The sequence below is a fragment of the Antechinus flavipes genome, chromosome 2 (genome assembly GCF_016432865.1).
Source record: "Antechinus flavipes isolate AdamAnt ecotype Samford, QLD, Australia chromosome 2, AdamAnt_v2, whole genome shotgun sequence".
Taxonomy (NCBI): Eukaryota; Metazoa; Chordata; class Mammalia; order Dasyuromorphia; family Dasyuridae; genus Antechinus; species Antechinus flavipes.
Window position 1 is genome coordinate 157956516 of NC_067399.1, and position 17144 is coordinate 157973659.

The 17144-nt window shown below is 36.9% G+C and overlaps 1 protein-coding gene and 1 pseudogene across 1 annotated transcript in view; both read right to left on the reverse strand.

Moving 5' to 3' along the window:
* The window catches only part of LOC127552272 (pleckstrin homology domain-containing family A member 3-like), a 36444-nt pseudogene extending 21178 nt beyond the window's left edge, over nucleotides 1-15266 (reverse strand).
* The window catches only part of CFAP61 (cilia and flagella associated protein 61), a 344569-nt gene that overhangs the window by 70706 nt on the left and 256719 nt on the right, over nucleotides 1-17144 (reverse strand). The window lies entirely within an intron of this gene.

Consider the following 17144-nt stretch of genomic DNA (forward strand, 5'->3'; position numbering starts at 1 on the left):
TCTTCAGTTGGGGAATAAATTAACAAATTGGTATATGAATATGACATAATACTATTGTACTGCAAGACATTATGAAAAAAAAGATTTCAGAAAAATCTAGGAAGACTAATTTGAACTGATGCAAAGTAAAGCAAGCAGAACCAGGAGTACAATTTATATGATAATAGTAATAATGTTAAGATAATCAATTTTGAAAGATTAATAATTCTGATTAATACAATGACCAAATACCATTCCAAAGAACTTATGATGATATGTATAACATCTTCAAAAAAGGAAGTAATGAACTCAAGAATATGCATTGAGGCATATTTTCTTCTTTTTTTAAATTTTTCTTTTTTTTTTTTATTGTTTGTTTTTTGTGGGGAAGGGGAAGCAGGCAGGGCATGGCTAATGTGGAAGTTTGTTTTGTATGTCTATACATATTTGTAATGTATCCTTTTGGGGTTTTTTGCCTTCTTAGTGGGTTGGGGAAACAAAAAGAGGAACAAGAGAATTTGGAAATGAAAATAAAATAAAATTGAATTTTTAAAGAAAGAAAATAAGCTTTCTGGTTCAATGTTGTCTTGTTTTCAAATAATATAATCAAGGCTATGTATTCTTGTTAAAGTTGACTACATTTATGCAAAAAAAAAAAAAGACCTTAATAGCTCATTTACTAACAAGTAAGATGTTTTTCCCATTAGAATATCCCATTGAAATTTATGACTAATTACAAAAATATTCTTATAAGAACCAATTCACCAGTGAAGAAGAACATCAGGACATAGGACAGACGTGAACATTTTTTTCTTTTTTTTTAATAACATTTTTCTTTAAGAAAATGCTCATGTTAAAAGCCTTTCGTAATAGTTAAAGATCAGTCACAGTCTTGTATCATAAAATACATCCCATGAAACCTAAAACATTATTCAGTGCTTGCTATGTGCCTGGCACTGTGCTAAGGGCTGGGGATATAAAAAAGGCAAAAACAGTTCCTGCCTGAAACATTTAACAACCTAATAGGAAAGATAACATGTAAATTACTGTATAAATAAGATACATAAGAATAAATTGGTGATAATCACAGAGGATAAGCCCTAAGATTAAGAAGGACTTATAAAACTTCTTATAGAAAGTGAAAATTTAATTGAATCCTTAAGGAATCTAAGAAACAAAGATGACAATAGACAGATGGAAATGTGCCAAGAGACTTTTGCAATTGTCTTGAGAAGTGATGAAAATTTATACTCTCTAGAAATATAATTGAATTGGAGATTTATATTTTTATGGAAATAATATTTTGGAAAAGAAGAGACAATATAGCCTCTTAACTAGACTCCCAGACATCTCTCCAGCCCATTCCCCCCATTTCCAAACTGATATTCTTAAAATATAAATGAAATAATTTCACTTTACTCAATAAATTCCTGTTACCGCTATGATTAAATAAACTCGGTTTGGTATTTAAAGTCATTCACAACCTTGAATCAACCTATCTCCCCAGCTTTGTTATATATTACTTTGCTTTATGGACTCTTCATTCCAATTAAACTAGTCTTCTAACTGTTTCTCACACATGCAATTCCATTTCCCATCTCCAAAGCTTTATATAAGTTGTTCCCCTTGCTTGTTCCTCATTCATATATAATGCTAATTTTCTTTAAAGTTTAACTCAAATGATATCTCCTTACATGGAGTATTTTCTGTGTCCCTTCAATTTGCTGATATATTTTGGTTATGGGATACAGTCAATACAAGAGGGGAAATAAATGTTGTGTGTGAGAAACAGCAATTGGACCATAGAGTGCCAGACAATGTGTAATATAGAAATAAGGCTGGAAAGCAGTTTGGGCCAATTTAAAACAAAGCATTTGATGTATACTTTTCTGACCTCTGCTTGTAAACACTCCTAATGAAATGAGGGTCATTAGACAAGCCATTCTGCTGTTGAATAGTTCTAGTTATTTAAATGTGCTTTTATATACTCAGCCAAAATCTATATTTCCACAATTCTAGTCAGTTGCTCCTCATGCTACTCTTTGAGTCAAAATAATATAATCCCCATTTCATAAGACAATCCTTCTTATAAAAATCTAATTAAGAAATATCATTATTAGTTTCATTAGTTATTCCTTATATGGTATAAATTTTTTTAGTTTGAGCTTTAATATAGAATAGTGATAATTTCTGTGTTTAAGTACAGTGTCTGGCACATAGTAGATACTTCATAAATATTTGTTGACTGTTTATTTGCAATTTCTACACATTATTCCTACTTCTGTTTTCAGGGGGAAAGTGGGAAATTACCTAAAAAGCTATATCTAAGCCACTTTAAACCATATGGCAAGGCGGCAAGGCAACAAGCATTTATTAGACTCTTAATATAGGCCAGGCTAATGCCATCAGTTGAGGGAAAACACTTTGTTCTGATTATCTATGAAAGGATCCAATAACCGTCCCTCTCTCTCCCGTCACAGTTAATGCAAACATACAGAAGCTATTCTTCAATGAGTTATGAACAAAAGTTTTCAAAGAATTACAAACTTAACAATCACATGAGATTGTTCAAAATAATTATTAATAGAGAAATGTCGGTACAATTAAGAGATTTTACCCTATACTCACAACATTGACAAGGATAGAAAAAGATAAGGGAGTCAGTGCTAGAGAGGCTAAGAAAGACAGTTACATTAATAAACTGTGGGTTAAAGTATGGCTTGATCTAAAATTCTGGCAAGAAATTTGGATCATATGCTTTAAGTATATTTGCTGTAATTAATTAAACATATTTGAAAATATTCTTTAAAAGTGACTAAAATATTTGGCCTCAAGAATCATGTTGCAACATGTTTCCAAAGAAGATTTGGGAAAAAAACGAAACCAGAGAGGACCTATGTACATCAAATATTCATAGTGGCATTCTTTTGGTATCAGAGACTGGAAAACAAAATATAGACTTATTCATTAGAGAATGACTCGCTAAAATTGGTAGAAAAATATAATGGAATATTATGATTTTATAAAATTGGAAAAGAAATAATGAACACAAAAAATTCAGAGAAGCATTTAAATGAAAAAAAAATCCACATCAACTCTCTTAAATACATGGTAATAACTCTGTTAAACATTGGGAATAGAAATAGAAAAAGTGAGAGAGAGCTTTTGCTTCTAAACAGTTCACATTCTAACTGGAAGAGACAATGCATGAAGGTAAGCTCTGCTACAGGGTAAATGGCAAGGTCCAGAAATCTATAGGTTGTATCAGTGGGTCAGGTAACAGTGTTTTGTGTCAGGGAGTGCATAAAGGCAAAGCATATGATAAAGCTGGTGTTTCTTCATATAACCAGAAGGAATAGTTGGGGGCTCCACTCTCATCTTAGCAAAATGAACAGTTGAAGAATATATATAGTTGATTCTGAGCAGCTAGGAGTTCAGAGAAGGAGGTAAAAGGAGAAGAAATAAATTGATAAAGAGTGAAATTAGGAAAACCAGGAAAAATATATATCATAATTACAGAAATGTAAATGGAAAGATTAAAAAAAATTTGAACTCTGTGTAATAATAATGACTAAGCTTGATCCCATGGAAGAATTTAGAAAATAAATATCTCTCTACTTCTTGCAACTTTTGTTCATAGCTCCTAGTTTTACTTTCCTGAAGACAAGTGGAACAATTACTGAAAGTGTTATAGCTAAACTACATTAAGCCACAGAGCAAGGCAGTAAACATTTATTAAGCTTGTGAAGATTTTGGTGACCTGGTTGATGGGCTGGTTGCTTTTGCTTTACTATTTTTTTTTTCTCTTTTATTCTTTGTAATAGAGATAGCTCTAGGGGACAGCTAGATGGAGCAATGGATAGAACACCAGCCCTGGAGTCAGGAGGATCCTAGTTCAAATTTCACCTCACATACAACATTCACTAGCTTGTGTAACCCTGAGCAAGTCACTTAATCCCAATTATTTCACCAAAAAAAAAAAAAAATCAGGTTAATAAGGCTTATTGGGAGGGGAAGAAGTATACATGTGACTTAAAAAAAAAGACAAAACACAAATTAATTTAAAATAAAAAATACAGTATTCTAGTAGATGGAGGAAAGGAAAGGATTTTTAGATGAATTCAGTGATATCTCCAATGTCAAATTTGTTCCATTGTATTTTATATATGAGCATATATATGTGGATATATGTATTCATGCCTGCATGTATGTGTATATGCATATTTATGTGTGCATATACATTGTTTAGCATGTTGATTCAACTAGCATTTATTTGCTACCCACATTTTCTGCATTTTTATAGATATCCAAGTCATTGGTTACTATCACTACAGTGTTGTGCCTTTATTTTGGGTTTGTGACTGAATTTCAGACCTTTGTCTGATAATCTAAAATATGGCTCTATGATAATATTGTTTCTGTTTCCCCCAAATGTTCCTACTGTATTTTTCTATTTAAATTCCTGAAGTGTTACTATACCATTCTGTTCATTTTTAATAAATTATGCCATTCAAATCGTGAGCTCATTTTGTCACTAGAATTTTTAGAAGAGATGAAGCAAGAACTTAAAAAGATTTTTTAAAATTGCTATGAGATGAGAATACTAAAGGGAAAAATTCAAAATGAAATGAAAACTATTAAAAAAAAAGAACTTGAAAAAAGAATTAACAGCTTAGGGGGGGAAAAGGGTATGAAACCTTGTCTAAGCAACAAACTCCCTGAAAATATGAATAGATAAAACATAAGTTAATAACTCCATGAAGCAACAGAAAATAGTCAAAAAGTAAAAAGTCTGAAAAAATAGATGAAAATGTAAGGTATCTCATAGCAAATACAACTGATTTGAAAAATAGATCAAGGAGAAAATAATTAAAAATCATTGGACTCTCTGAAGTCCATGAACAACAACAACAAAAAAGTCTAGGGAATATATTTCAAGAAATCTTCAATCAGAATTCTAGAGGAGTAATAATGAAATATGCTACCTACCTTTTGGTCAAAAGGTTAAGGACTTAGAATTCACAATGAGACAAATCTATCTGTCTCCATATACATATATATATATATGTATGTATGTATCTTCAATCCAGTTCAATACATTGCCTACTATATGTCAGATACTGTGTTTTGCTCTTAATAAAAAGAGAGACAGTCCTTGTCCTCAAGGAGCTTAGAACTAATGGCAGAAGACAATACACAGAAGGAGGCAGGGGGAACTCAGGATAAGGTATCTTGTTCCATAGAGTTAAAACTAGACAGAACAATAGATACACAGTAGAATGAGCCAAAAAATCTAGTTTCTGCTTCTAAAAAAGAAGGTGTAAATGTGTGTAGTACACATACATATATGTATATATATACATGGAGAATTGTTTTGGAGAAATTTGTTTTGATTGTTCTACATGTGTGTGATAAGTTTTGTTTTTTCTTATGCATCAGTTAGGGTGAGGTAGGAGAATGAGAAGGCAGATGTTGATTTTGAAAAATGTATACATGTGCACAGATGTGTGTATGGTACATGTATATGTATATATACATGTATACGTATGTATTATGAGTATATGCACATGTTCTTAAGAACTTTTACACAATAACCAGCCACAATTTCTAAGGACTCATAATGAAACATATTGTTCACTTCCTGACAGAGAGGCCATGGGCACAGACTGTAAATACACAAATGTCTGTATCTATGTATGTAATATATACATATATTTTAAACATAGTCAATGAGAGTTTTTATTTTACTTGATTATATATGCTTGTAACAGGGTTTTGTGTTTCTTGCTTTCTTAATAGGTGTAAGAAAGAAGTGGAAGAGAAGATTGAATTTTCTTTTGAAAACAGAATAAAATTTAATGAAACAAACAAAACAATGGGAACCAAGTGACTAACTGACCATTCCATCATAGAGTTCATGCTATATGAGAAGAGAAGTAAGCATGATCTAACATTTAACCCAGACTTGAAAGAGTGGATTTCACTGGATTCAGAGAAAAAAAGGATATATGCATCTTACTGGTAGAATAGTATTTTGCAGTGCAGGTCAATTCAAGAAGGAAGGAAAATCCTCAAGAATGAAATACTGAACCCACAAGCAGAAAGTATTCAATTAAAATAGAACAATGAAACTGCCTAAGCAGAATCATGTAGCTGCATGGAAACATTAAATACTTTTTAAAAAAATCATATTGCAATATTGTGGTGTTTTTTTTTTTGTATTATGATCGTTCTCTCTGGGAACACGTTTCTTGGGAAGGTTTTCTGGAGGCAGCCTTAATTTCAGTTCAGAGAAATAATCACCTCAAATACAGCCAGCTGATAAAATCCAAATGTTTATTTTCTCCTTCCAAGTCTTTCTCTTTTTGGGCCTGGTTAGCTTTCTTAGAGGCCTCTCTCCTTCCTTAGTTCCAAGAGCTCTTGTAGCTTGTCCTTTGTCTCCTCCAGCTCCCTCTGAATCTTGGTTCTGAATCTTCACAACTATCCCCTCCACTCACTCCTGGCTCTCAATCTCCCAGAGAGCTCTTTGGCCCTGAGAGCTTCTTGCTTATATGCTGTTCACTGAGTACACACCAATCATTATATCACTGGGAAACCATTATTTATTGTAGGATTAAATCAATGCTAAACTAGATTTAACCACTGTCTCCTCAATTCCACTTAGTACCTTGTTTCAAGTTCTAGCCTATAACATCTCCTCGTAGGATCAGATCAATCATACTGAACCATGCTAAATTAGATAATTATTGTCTCTATCAACTCTAATGACTTAACACTTTGTAAGAATTCCAATATATATGCCACAGAAACAAACAGCCATGGAATACCTATGTTCTGAAATGCAGAGCCGGGTCCTTCCATTTAATTCAATCACTTAATTACAGAAGCAGTCTCACCACAAATACACATGAATCTCCCATGCATGCCCCATGCTTTCTTATTGGCCAGTTCCTTGTTAAATACATTTCCCACAAAAACTAGTACATGTTGGACGCCATAGTAAAAATTCAGTTTAAGACACTTACTATCTGACTCTAAGTAAGTCACTTGATTCTTATTTGCCTCAGTTTCCTCATCCATAAAATGGGGGTAATAATAATAATAATAATACTTTCAAAGATTGTTGTGAGGATCAAATGAAATACTATTATTTGTAAAGTACTTAGTATAGTATCTGGGTACATGGTAAACACTATATGAATGTGAGCTATTTATTATTATTATTATTATTACTTGTTGACTTGAAGCTTGACAATACTCAACATTAAGAAATTATTCTAACAATTTGTATATTGTAATCAAGGCTATTTCTTCCTTTCTTTTAGTAATCAAGATTAAGAATAGCTTTTCAAAAATAGACTAATAGATAACAGAAAGACCATTGGGCTGGGAACCACTTGTTCTGGTATTAATATCATTCCATTCCATTCAATTGCTTTTGAAAAAGAAACCTTCCTTCTGATCTCTTTATATGGTATAGATATAATCTTAATACCTAAATCAGAGTGAGACAAAACAGGGAAAGAAAAGTATTAATTCCTTTGTGCTTCAATATCTTCATCCACAAAATATCCTCTGAAAAATAACTGCAAAATACTCACTATCATATAGTCTCCCCAAAACCCTGTGAAGTAGATATAGTGGATATTATCTCTATTTACAAAAGAGGGAAATTTTTTTTGAAAACAAAATGATATTTGGCCTTACCTGGTCTCTAAGATATTTCAAAGATGAACAAGTACAGTTTAAAAATCATATCACATTCTAATAAACTAGAATTACATATTTCTGATTTAGTTACTCAAGTTCAAAAGAAACCAGGTATACTCTAAATCATCTTCTTACTTCTCTTCTGTTTTAATAATGATTTTCAAATCATTATGCTTAGAAGAGAAAACTGAAGCAAAATGAACTATGTTTAGTTTAGTTATCTTATTAAGAGACCAATCTCTTGGTTTTTGTACCTCTACAAATACTGCTGTTTCCTGTGCTGTTCTTGCCTCCTACCGTGAGCATTCCTCCCAAGCCAACTCTTTGGCTCTCTGCTTTCCATGATTTTACCCTTTTTCTTGCTCATTTGCTCTCCTGACTTCAACAATTTTCTCTATGCTGTCTCTATGATTTCTATCCCAATTGACTCTGGCTCCAGTCCTGTTTGTCCATCTGCCTAATCAACAATTCTAATTGAATAGCTTGCCATAATTTCAAATTCAATATGTCTAAAATGGAGCTGAACATTACTTTCCCAAATGGGCTCTTCTTTGGGATAGAAAGTGCGTTTTTTTGTTTTTCTTTGTATCCCAGGGTATACATTTAGCATAGTAGCATATAACAACAACACAAATAACTAACATTTATATAGTACTTACTATGTACTAGGCACTGTGCTTTACAATTATTATTTCATTTGATCCTCATGACAATCCTAAAAGATAGAAGCTGTTATTACCCTCATTCTATAGATGAGGATACTGAAGGAAAGGGATTGAATGACTTGCCCAGGGTCACCCACTTAGTAAGTATCTGAGGCTGGATTTGAACTCAAGACTTTCTGACTCCAGGCCCATCACCAACCACCTGGTTGCCTTTAAGTAGTAAATATTTCATAAGTGCTTGTTGATTTAACTTGATTTTTATGTTTCAGTTAATGATATATTATATAACCTGTCCCATTCACTCAAGTTCAGAAGTTCAAAGTGGTCTTATACCTCTCACTTTCTTTCAATCTACATTTTAAATAGTCCCTAAATTTTATATAATTTCTTTATTTATAGTGCCTCTGCCTTATGCCAGCTCTTTACCAAATCAGATATCTCACATGTTATGCTAGATGGATAGAAAAAGGATTTAATAAGCACTTAGAATGTACAGGAGCTATGCTAGGTCTTGAAAACACAAATACAAACAAAAAGGAAGATGGTTTCTATCCTCATGGAGCTTACATTCTAATGAGGGAAGACAACACATAAAAGAGATATGAAAAGGGAGGAGGAGGAAGGTACTTGTTTGGGAAGATATCTGGAGAGTCTAGAGAAAAGCTAGCAGAAGAGTGAGCATGGCTGGGTTAGGTACTACCTTAAATGGATGTTCCTGGGAGGAAGTCCCCAATGAGAGTGGCAAACATAGACTATGACTCTTGGCTTTTGCCCTACAGTTTATTGTTGCTTATTACTGAGTTATTTACAGTAATCAGTCTTTTAATCATATAGTTCCCTCATTTACAAATCTAAATTTGTTTTCCTTTTTTAACCATAAATACATCTCTGTTGGCTTTGAAGGTCATTCATAATCTGATTTGCATTTGTAACTCCCTAATATTCTCAAGAGTTGGGAAGGACTTAAGGGATTTTTTAGTTAATGGGCTGAGGCTTGAGTTGATGCACTGAGGTCCCAAGCACATGAGGCTAAATAGTAATCGGACCATACTCTATTAATATATAAGCTTGGAGAAAGAATGGCCCTGCCCACTCTTTGTGCAAGTCCTGATGTGTTGTATAGGAAATGACGATTTTGGTAGGTGGAGGCAGGGGAGTGGAAAGGGAAGCAGAAGGAGAGACTGCTGGCTGGCGTCTTGTCACAGCTGTTTGCATTGCTATCGCCACTGTTCTTGACCTCCAATCCCCCTCTGCTAGCTGGCTTCCTGGTGCAGCTGCCCATATTGCTATCACATCCTTCTCCACTTCAATAAAGATTGAAGATTTTTCCCTTAACCTGAATTCCTGACTCCAGCTGATTTTAAATACGCAGTCATCACATTTGGTGCCCAAGCGTGGGAACCAAGGACCCTACTTTCACTGAAGAAGTCTCCAGTGACCAGGAACTTAGGTAAGTATAATAGACCAAACTAGTAACCTTTTTTGGCTGAAATGGGACAGATCCTAGCTAAAGATTCTCCATCCCCTACCCCAACCCCCCCACCCACACCCCCACCCAGGAGTGGTACTATAGAAAGCCTGCTTAAGCTGATAAAAGATCAAGGGCTACTTATAACTTGGGAACAGGCAGCCAAACTTCTGGGCACATTAAAACGCACCTCCTCTTGGTTCTTAGAGGAAGAACAAATCTCTCCAGATAATTGGGCATTGGTTGGTCAACAGCTCTCCGCATATTACATATTACAATGAAAACGGTCCTCATTCAATTTCCATTGAGGCATTATATTTATACAATATAATACAGTAGGCCTTAAGATACCGTATAAGTTCTAGGAGAAAAGGAAAAAACTCTAGGAATAGCCAAATGGAGAAGCCTGAGATAAAGGAGGAAGACAAAGAACAGATTAATGGCCATATCCCCACAGAGCATGGAGACTTAAGCTCACTTAAGGCTCAAGGGCAGGGTGAATCTGAGGCAGCTTCAGCCCCATCTAAGGAGCAGGTAATTGACTCTCCTCCATCAACTCCATCCTCAGGGATGGAGAGAGGAGAGGTAGTGGGGAGGGGGCCAGTAACAGCATCAGCACCTCCCCCCCAGCATCCAGCACCTCCCCCCTGCATCCAGCTGCTCCTATGACTAAATTGCAAAAGGGACTAATTAAGGCCAAAGAAGAAGGGAGAAATGTATCGGAATTTCAACACCACATTTTCCCTGTAATTCAACAGTTTAATTTTTCAGGTCAAGAAAGTAGAAGATACGCTCCTTTTGATATAGAAATCCTCAAAGACCTGAAAAAAGCTTGCACTCTTTATGGGACTACATCAGCTTATGTTAAGATGTTATTACAGAATTTGGCTTTTGAAATCTTGACCCCTAATGACTGGAAATCTATAGCAAAGATATGCCTAGAACCTGGACAAAACTACTTGTGGCTTTCTGAATATAGTGAGCTCTGTAGGATACAAGCCCAACAAAACAGTCAAAGTGGAGTTCATGCTGCAATCACCTGTGACCTACTAACAGGTGTAGGTCCTTATGCAGACGTCGCAGTACAGATCAATTATTCCATAGCAGCATATGAGCAAATTGCTGCTAATGTTATCAAAGCGTGGGCTTCTCTCTGCAATCAAGATGACAAGGGTGGGGTCTTCACAAAACTAACACAAGGGCCAAATGAACCCTTTGCTGACTTTGTGGGACGTTTGCAGACAGCTATCACAAGAACAAATGGGGAAAATGCAGTAACAGACATTTTGATAAGGCAACTTGCTAAGGAAAATGCTAATGAGGTTTGCAGAAGAATTATACTAGGACTGCACAAGGATGCTCCTTTAGAGGAGATCATAAGACGCTGTGCCACAGTGGGCACAGATGCCTTTTATAGCCAGGCTATGATGCAAACTTCCCAAAATCCAAACATGGGAAGACAGAATCCCTCTTGGCAAGGGACTTCCAGAGAGACTCGTAGATGCTTTCAGTGTGGAAAAGTAGGGCATCTGAAAGCTCAATGTTGGTATAGAGATAGAATGGGAAAACAAGGTGGGAGAACAAGACCCAATATCCCATGTTCAAAATGCAACAGAGGCTTCCATTGGGCCTCAGAATGTAGACAGATTCAGGGAAACGGGATGAGGGGCCCAACCCCAGGGCCCAAGGCAAAAAACACTTGGGGCATGATGGCAGCCAATGGTGCACCCAGAGAGTGCCTAGAAGTCCAGTACCCAGACATGACCAATCAGCCAGAAAGCCATATGATGGGAGAAGGGGATTACACAGTCAACCAGCCAGGAAGCAACCTGATGGCAGAAGGGAATTACAATTGGGGAGAATAGAGCTATATGCAGCTGGGACAACTGAGATACCCCCTGGAGAGGTGAAATCTGTTCCTCTCCAGGCTATGGATCCCCTACTTCCAGGCACAGTAGGCTTGACCATTTTCATCTCCTTTTTATACATACAAAACAGTGTCCATCCGCACACTGATGTGGGAAACTGGGGAATGTATAGATAATATCCCAGTCACTAATACAGGTAGACAATGTGTGACATCACCCAGGAGAAGTAGTAGCATCAGGTTTATTCAAACAGAATCCTAATAAGCAACCTGGTGATAGTCACCCAGATTCTGACTCCAGACCACAAAATCTAGGAATATACTGGACAGCAGCTGTAACAGCTGACCGACCTATGCTCACGATCTATATAAATGGCCTACCATTGGAAGGATTGGTAGACACAGATGCAGATCATACAGTCATTAGAGATGCCAATTGGCCCAGTCACTGGCCAAAGATTAAAGCAGACACCTATATGTCTGGAGTAGGAGGATCAATAGCAGCTGAAGTTAGTGCTGCCCCTATGAGATGGACTTTTGAAGGCAAAACAGGAGTTTTTGCTCCTTTTATAGTTGAAAAAAATCCCCATCAATCTGTGGGGAAGAGACAATTACAATTACAACAATTAAGGTTAAAAATGAATACTTCGGTTTTTTAAGCAGGGCTACTGTTGAAGGCCTGCCAACACTTTCACCTATTCCTATCCAATGGAAAACTGATACACCAGTGTGGATAGAACAGTGGCCCTTAGGTAGCGATAAAATTCAGGCCTTATTAGATATAATACAGGAGCAGCTTGAACAAAGGCATTTACAACCTTCTCTAAGTCCTTGGAATTCCCCAGTGTTCCTTGTAAAAAAGAAATCGGGAAAATGGAGGATGCTCACTGATTTAAGAAAAGTGAATGAACAGATGGAAACTATGGGAACTCTTCAGCCTGGACTTTCATCTCCTACTCAATTGCCTAGAGAGTAGCCTCTTTGGGTCATAGATATTAAGAACTGTTTCTATTCTATCCCTCTGGATAAGGAGGATATGAAAAGATTTGCCTTTTCAGTGCCCAGTGTTAACTTAGCTGAGCCTTATAAAAGATATAAATGGACAGTTTTGCCACAGGGAATGAAAAACAGCCCCACGTTGGGCACCAAATGTGATGAACATGTATTTAAAATCAGCCAGAGTCAGGAATTCAGGTTAAGGGAAAAATCTTCAATCTTTATTGAAGTGAAGAGGTGAAAAAGAATTGCGATAGCAATATGGGCAGCTGCGACAGGAAGCCAGCTAGCAGAGGAAGATCTGAGCTGAACAGCTGTCGCAATGGCAATGAGAGCAGCTAAGTCAAAATGCCAACCAGCAGTCTCTCCTTCCCCTTCCTTTTCCACTCCCCTGCCTCCACCCACCAAAATCGTCATTTCCTATACAACACATCAGGACTTGCACAAAGAGTGGACAGGGGCCATTCTTTCTCCAAGCTTATATATTAATAGAGTGTGGTCCAATTACTATTTAGCCTCACATGCTTGGGACCTCAGTGCATCAACTTGAGCCTCAGCCCATTACAGATAGCCTTTTAACTATATTAGCCAGTATATCTTTATTTTAGGAGGCCCAGGAATCCCATTCTAAATACCATCAGGCTGCTCGAGCTTTGCATTTACAATTTGGGATAACAAAAGAGGAAGCTAGGAGCATAGTAATAAGCTGTACAGCTTGCCTTCCTTTCCACGCTCCTACACTGCCTCCAGGGAAGAACCCTCGTGGTTTGAGACCCAATGAAATCTGGCAAATGGATGTGACCCATTATAAATCTTTTGGTTGTCTGTCTTTTATCCATGTTGTGGTAGACACCTTTTCAGTATTCACTTTTGCCATACCAGCAGCAAAAGAGACAACCCGAGTGGTCACTGAATTCCTCATGCAAGCATTTGCCATTATGGGTGTGCCACAAGCAATAAAAACAGACAATGGTCCTGCATACACCTCCAAACATTTTGCACACTTTTGTGCACAGTATAACATTTTACACACCACTGGCATACCCTTTAATCCTCAAGGACAGGCAACAGTAGAGAGGAGAAACAGAGACATTAAGACGCTCCTCCAAAAACAAAAGAAAGAGGGAGCCACAGGTAACCCTTTATACTATTAACTTCTTGATTTTTGACAAAGATGCACTGGCTCCGGCAGACAGGTTTTATAACCCACCGGAAGGGCAATGTCCAATGCGAGCAGCTCCACTATCTTTAGATAATCGCTAGGTGATGTGGAGAGACCCAGAAAGTGGTGAATGGAAGGGACCAGATAGGCTAACTGCTTGGGGGAGAGGGTTTGCTTGTATCTCTATGGGTGGAGAAAGAATCAGATGGGTGCCAATGAGCCGTATTCGCCTTGTCCATCACAGAGAGACAGAGCAGACCCTTGAAACGAAGGAGAAGACCCAAGAAACATCGGGTGGTTCTGTTGCTGATTGTGCTCACCATTGAAAGAGCGTGGCAGTTATGGCGTTTGACTCATGGACATAGAAAATCATTGGACTTCAAAACCCTCAGAAATCATTGGATTCTCTGAGACATTAGATTGTTGTAGGACTTGAAATCCCTCAGGAATCATCGGATTCTTTGAGACATAAGACTTGAAAGCCCTCAGGAATCATTGGATTTTCTGAGAAATGATAAGACTGTTACAGGACTTCAAAATCTGCTGGAATCATTGGATTCCCTAACACATAAAAAGACTTTTCTAGGACTTCAGAAACTTGGGGGGATCATTGGATTCCCTGATATGTGAAGCAATGGACAATAGATTGGTTTTGGACTATCTCTTGGCTGCTGAAGAGGTGTATGTGTGACTGCTGTTTACATACTCTCCTTCTAGGACTTCTGGCAATCTTTTCAACACCATTTTGATTTATATTGTTTGTTATACCGTTACTTGCGTGTACAATTCATGTTTGTTACACCACATCAAGCCTGCACTGACTGTGGGGAGAGTCATCACTAGTAGCCTCTGCGTTATTGCTATGTGTTTGTGTAATATCTCCCATGCTGATGGGTTTGTGCATAATAAGACCCTTCAGCCCAGAAACCCGCTAACAACCCCCACTTCCCTTTGGTGCTTTTCATTTCCCTTCCTGAGGTGTCAGGGAGGGTGTGATTATCTCCTTTTTAGTGCTTTCACCTCCCTTCCTGAGAAGTCAGGGAGGGCATGATCACCTCCCCTTGGGGGCTCTGACCTCCCTGAGGAGTCAGGGATGGCATGATCACCTGTGTTCTAAAACAAAAGAAAGCGGGAGATGTAATGGGCTGAGGCTTGAGTTGATGCACTGAGGTCCCAAGCACATGAGGCTAAATAGTAATTGGACCATACTCTATTAATATATAAGCTTGGAGAAAGAATGGCCCCTGCCTACTCTTTGTGCAAGTCCTGATGTGTTGTATAGGAAATGACGATTTTGGTGGGTGGAGGCAGGGGAGTGGAAAGGGAAGGGGAAGGAGAGACTGGGGGCATTTTGCGATTGCGAAGGCTTTTCAGCTCAGGTGTCTCTCTGCTAGCCGGCTTCCTGTCGCAGCTGCCCATGTTGCTATCGCAATCTTTTTTCACCTCTTCACTTCAATAAAGATTGAAGATTTTTCCCTTAACCTGAATTCCTGACTCTGGCTGATTTTAAATATGCGGTCATCATACTTTAGACCACCCCATGACTAAATTGAAAACGTTCTCTTAAAATAGCCCTTGTGTGTAGTTGTCCAATGATGGGAAACTCATTTGAAGACTTTGAATATTGAAGAATTCACTATTCCTTAAGCGAACCCATTCCATTCAATAGCTTTCACTGTTCAGAAGCTAATGCCAAATTAAATTCTACCAATTCATTCCCTTAATTCTATTCTCTGGATCCAAACAGACATAGTTCCTTTTCTATATGACTGTCCTTATTTGTCATTCATATCCAATGTACTCTATCCTAGTCAGACCAGAGAAAATCCAGTTCTACAAATATATTGTGGATTCCACTTTTATAATTGCACACTTTTTTTCTCTCTTACCTATACTGCTTTCCCTTTACCCAAATTCTGTTCATGCTTCATGGCCCAAGTCAAAAGCTACCTCTTATAAGCAGCATTCTTGATCGCCCTAACCTTTCCTTATCTCTCTCTCCTCTGAATTCCTTCAGCCAATAAAGGGATATATTCTATAACTTAATGTTGTGATCTAGTTCAGATGGATCTGAATCGGTCCCTGTTCGGGCACCAAAATGTGGTGAGCTTTTTCTTCTCAAAACGCAGCCAGGTGATAAAAGTTCAGATCTTTTATTATCTCCAATATAGCCCGGTTAGCTTAGAGGCCTATCTCTCTGCTTGGTTCCAGGAGCTCTTGCCACTTTGTCCTTTGCTTCTGCCTCTGCTTTCTTCAGCCTCCAGAGCCAGCACCACTCTTTATGTCATTCCGGTGAAATCTCGACTTGTAGCTTCTTCCTCTGAAGAACTTCCTTGACTGGCCCATTGAAGCTCTATTTATGCTCCCAAAGAGCTTCAAGGGAGGTGTGAACTCATTGAACTCCAATGAGTAAAGGTGTGAACACAAGCCTTGTATTAATTAGTTCTACTTAGTACCTTGTTTCAGGTTCTGCCCAAAACATCTTCTTGTAAGATTAGATCAACTCTAATTAGTTAGTAGTTAGTAAGGATTCCAACAACTTAACACATAATTATTGCTTATATGAAATATAAAATTAATGTTGATATTAAATATCTTGTGATTGTTTCATATATGTAAGTTATGTAGCTCCAACAATATTATAAACTTCTTTAGGATAGAGATCCCATCTATTTTTTTGTATCCTCTTGGTGCCTAGAACAGTTTTGAGCATATGGTAGACAATCAGCAAACATTGGATGTTTGATAGTGCTTTTTGCTTGTCCTTACAAAGACCATTTTGTAATAGTATAGTTTCCTTTTCTTTTATAACAACGTAGTTTTCATTAAGCTTGATGTTTCTGAACATCAACTTAATTTTTAAGTAGTATTTCTTAATCCATTTATATCAATGGAAATTCCTAAATATCTTTAGAACTATTAACAAGCTATACTTTTAATGATACTGCTTAGTTCTGGAGAAAAGTAAAGAAAATGTATCTTCCTTCATTGCAGAGATGGGTTCATAATATTGTATATTCTCTAAAATGTGGATGATATGTGGATGGATTGGCTTTGCTGACTTTTTAATTTTCATTTTAAAAAATTTTGTTACAAAGGAAAAATTAGTGGGGAGGGGAAGGAAGATGGATATATCTTGAAATAAAGTGAAATAAAAACAAATCATTGAAAAATAATTTTAAAAAATTATTAGCAAACTCAATGAACAATATCTTTGCCAAATCATAGTAACCTATACAGGATGCTCTCTATATACTGCCATTTCAGGTACTCATATAAAGAATTCTAAATAATGGT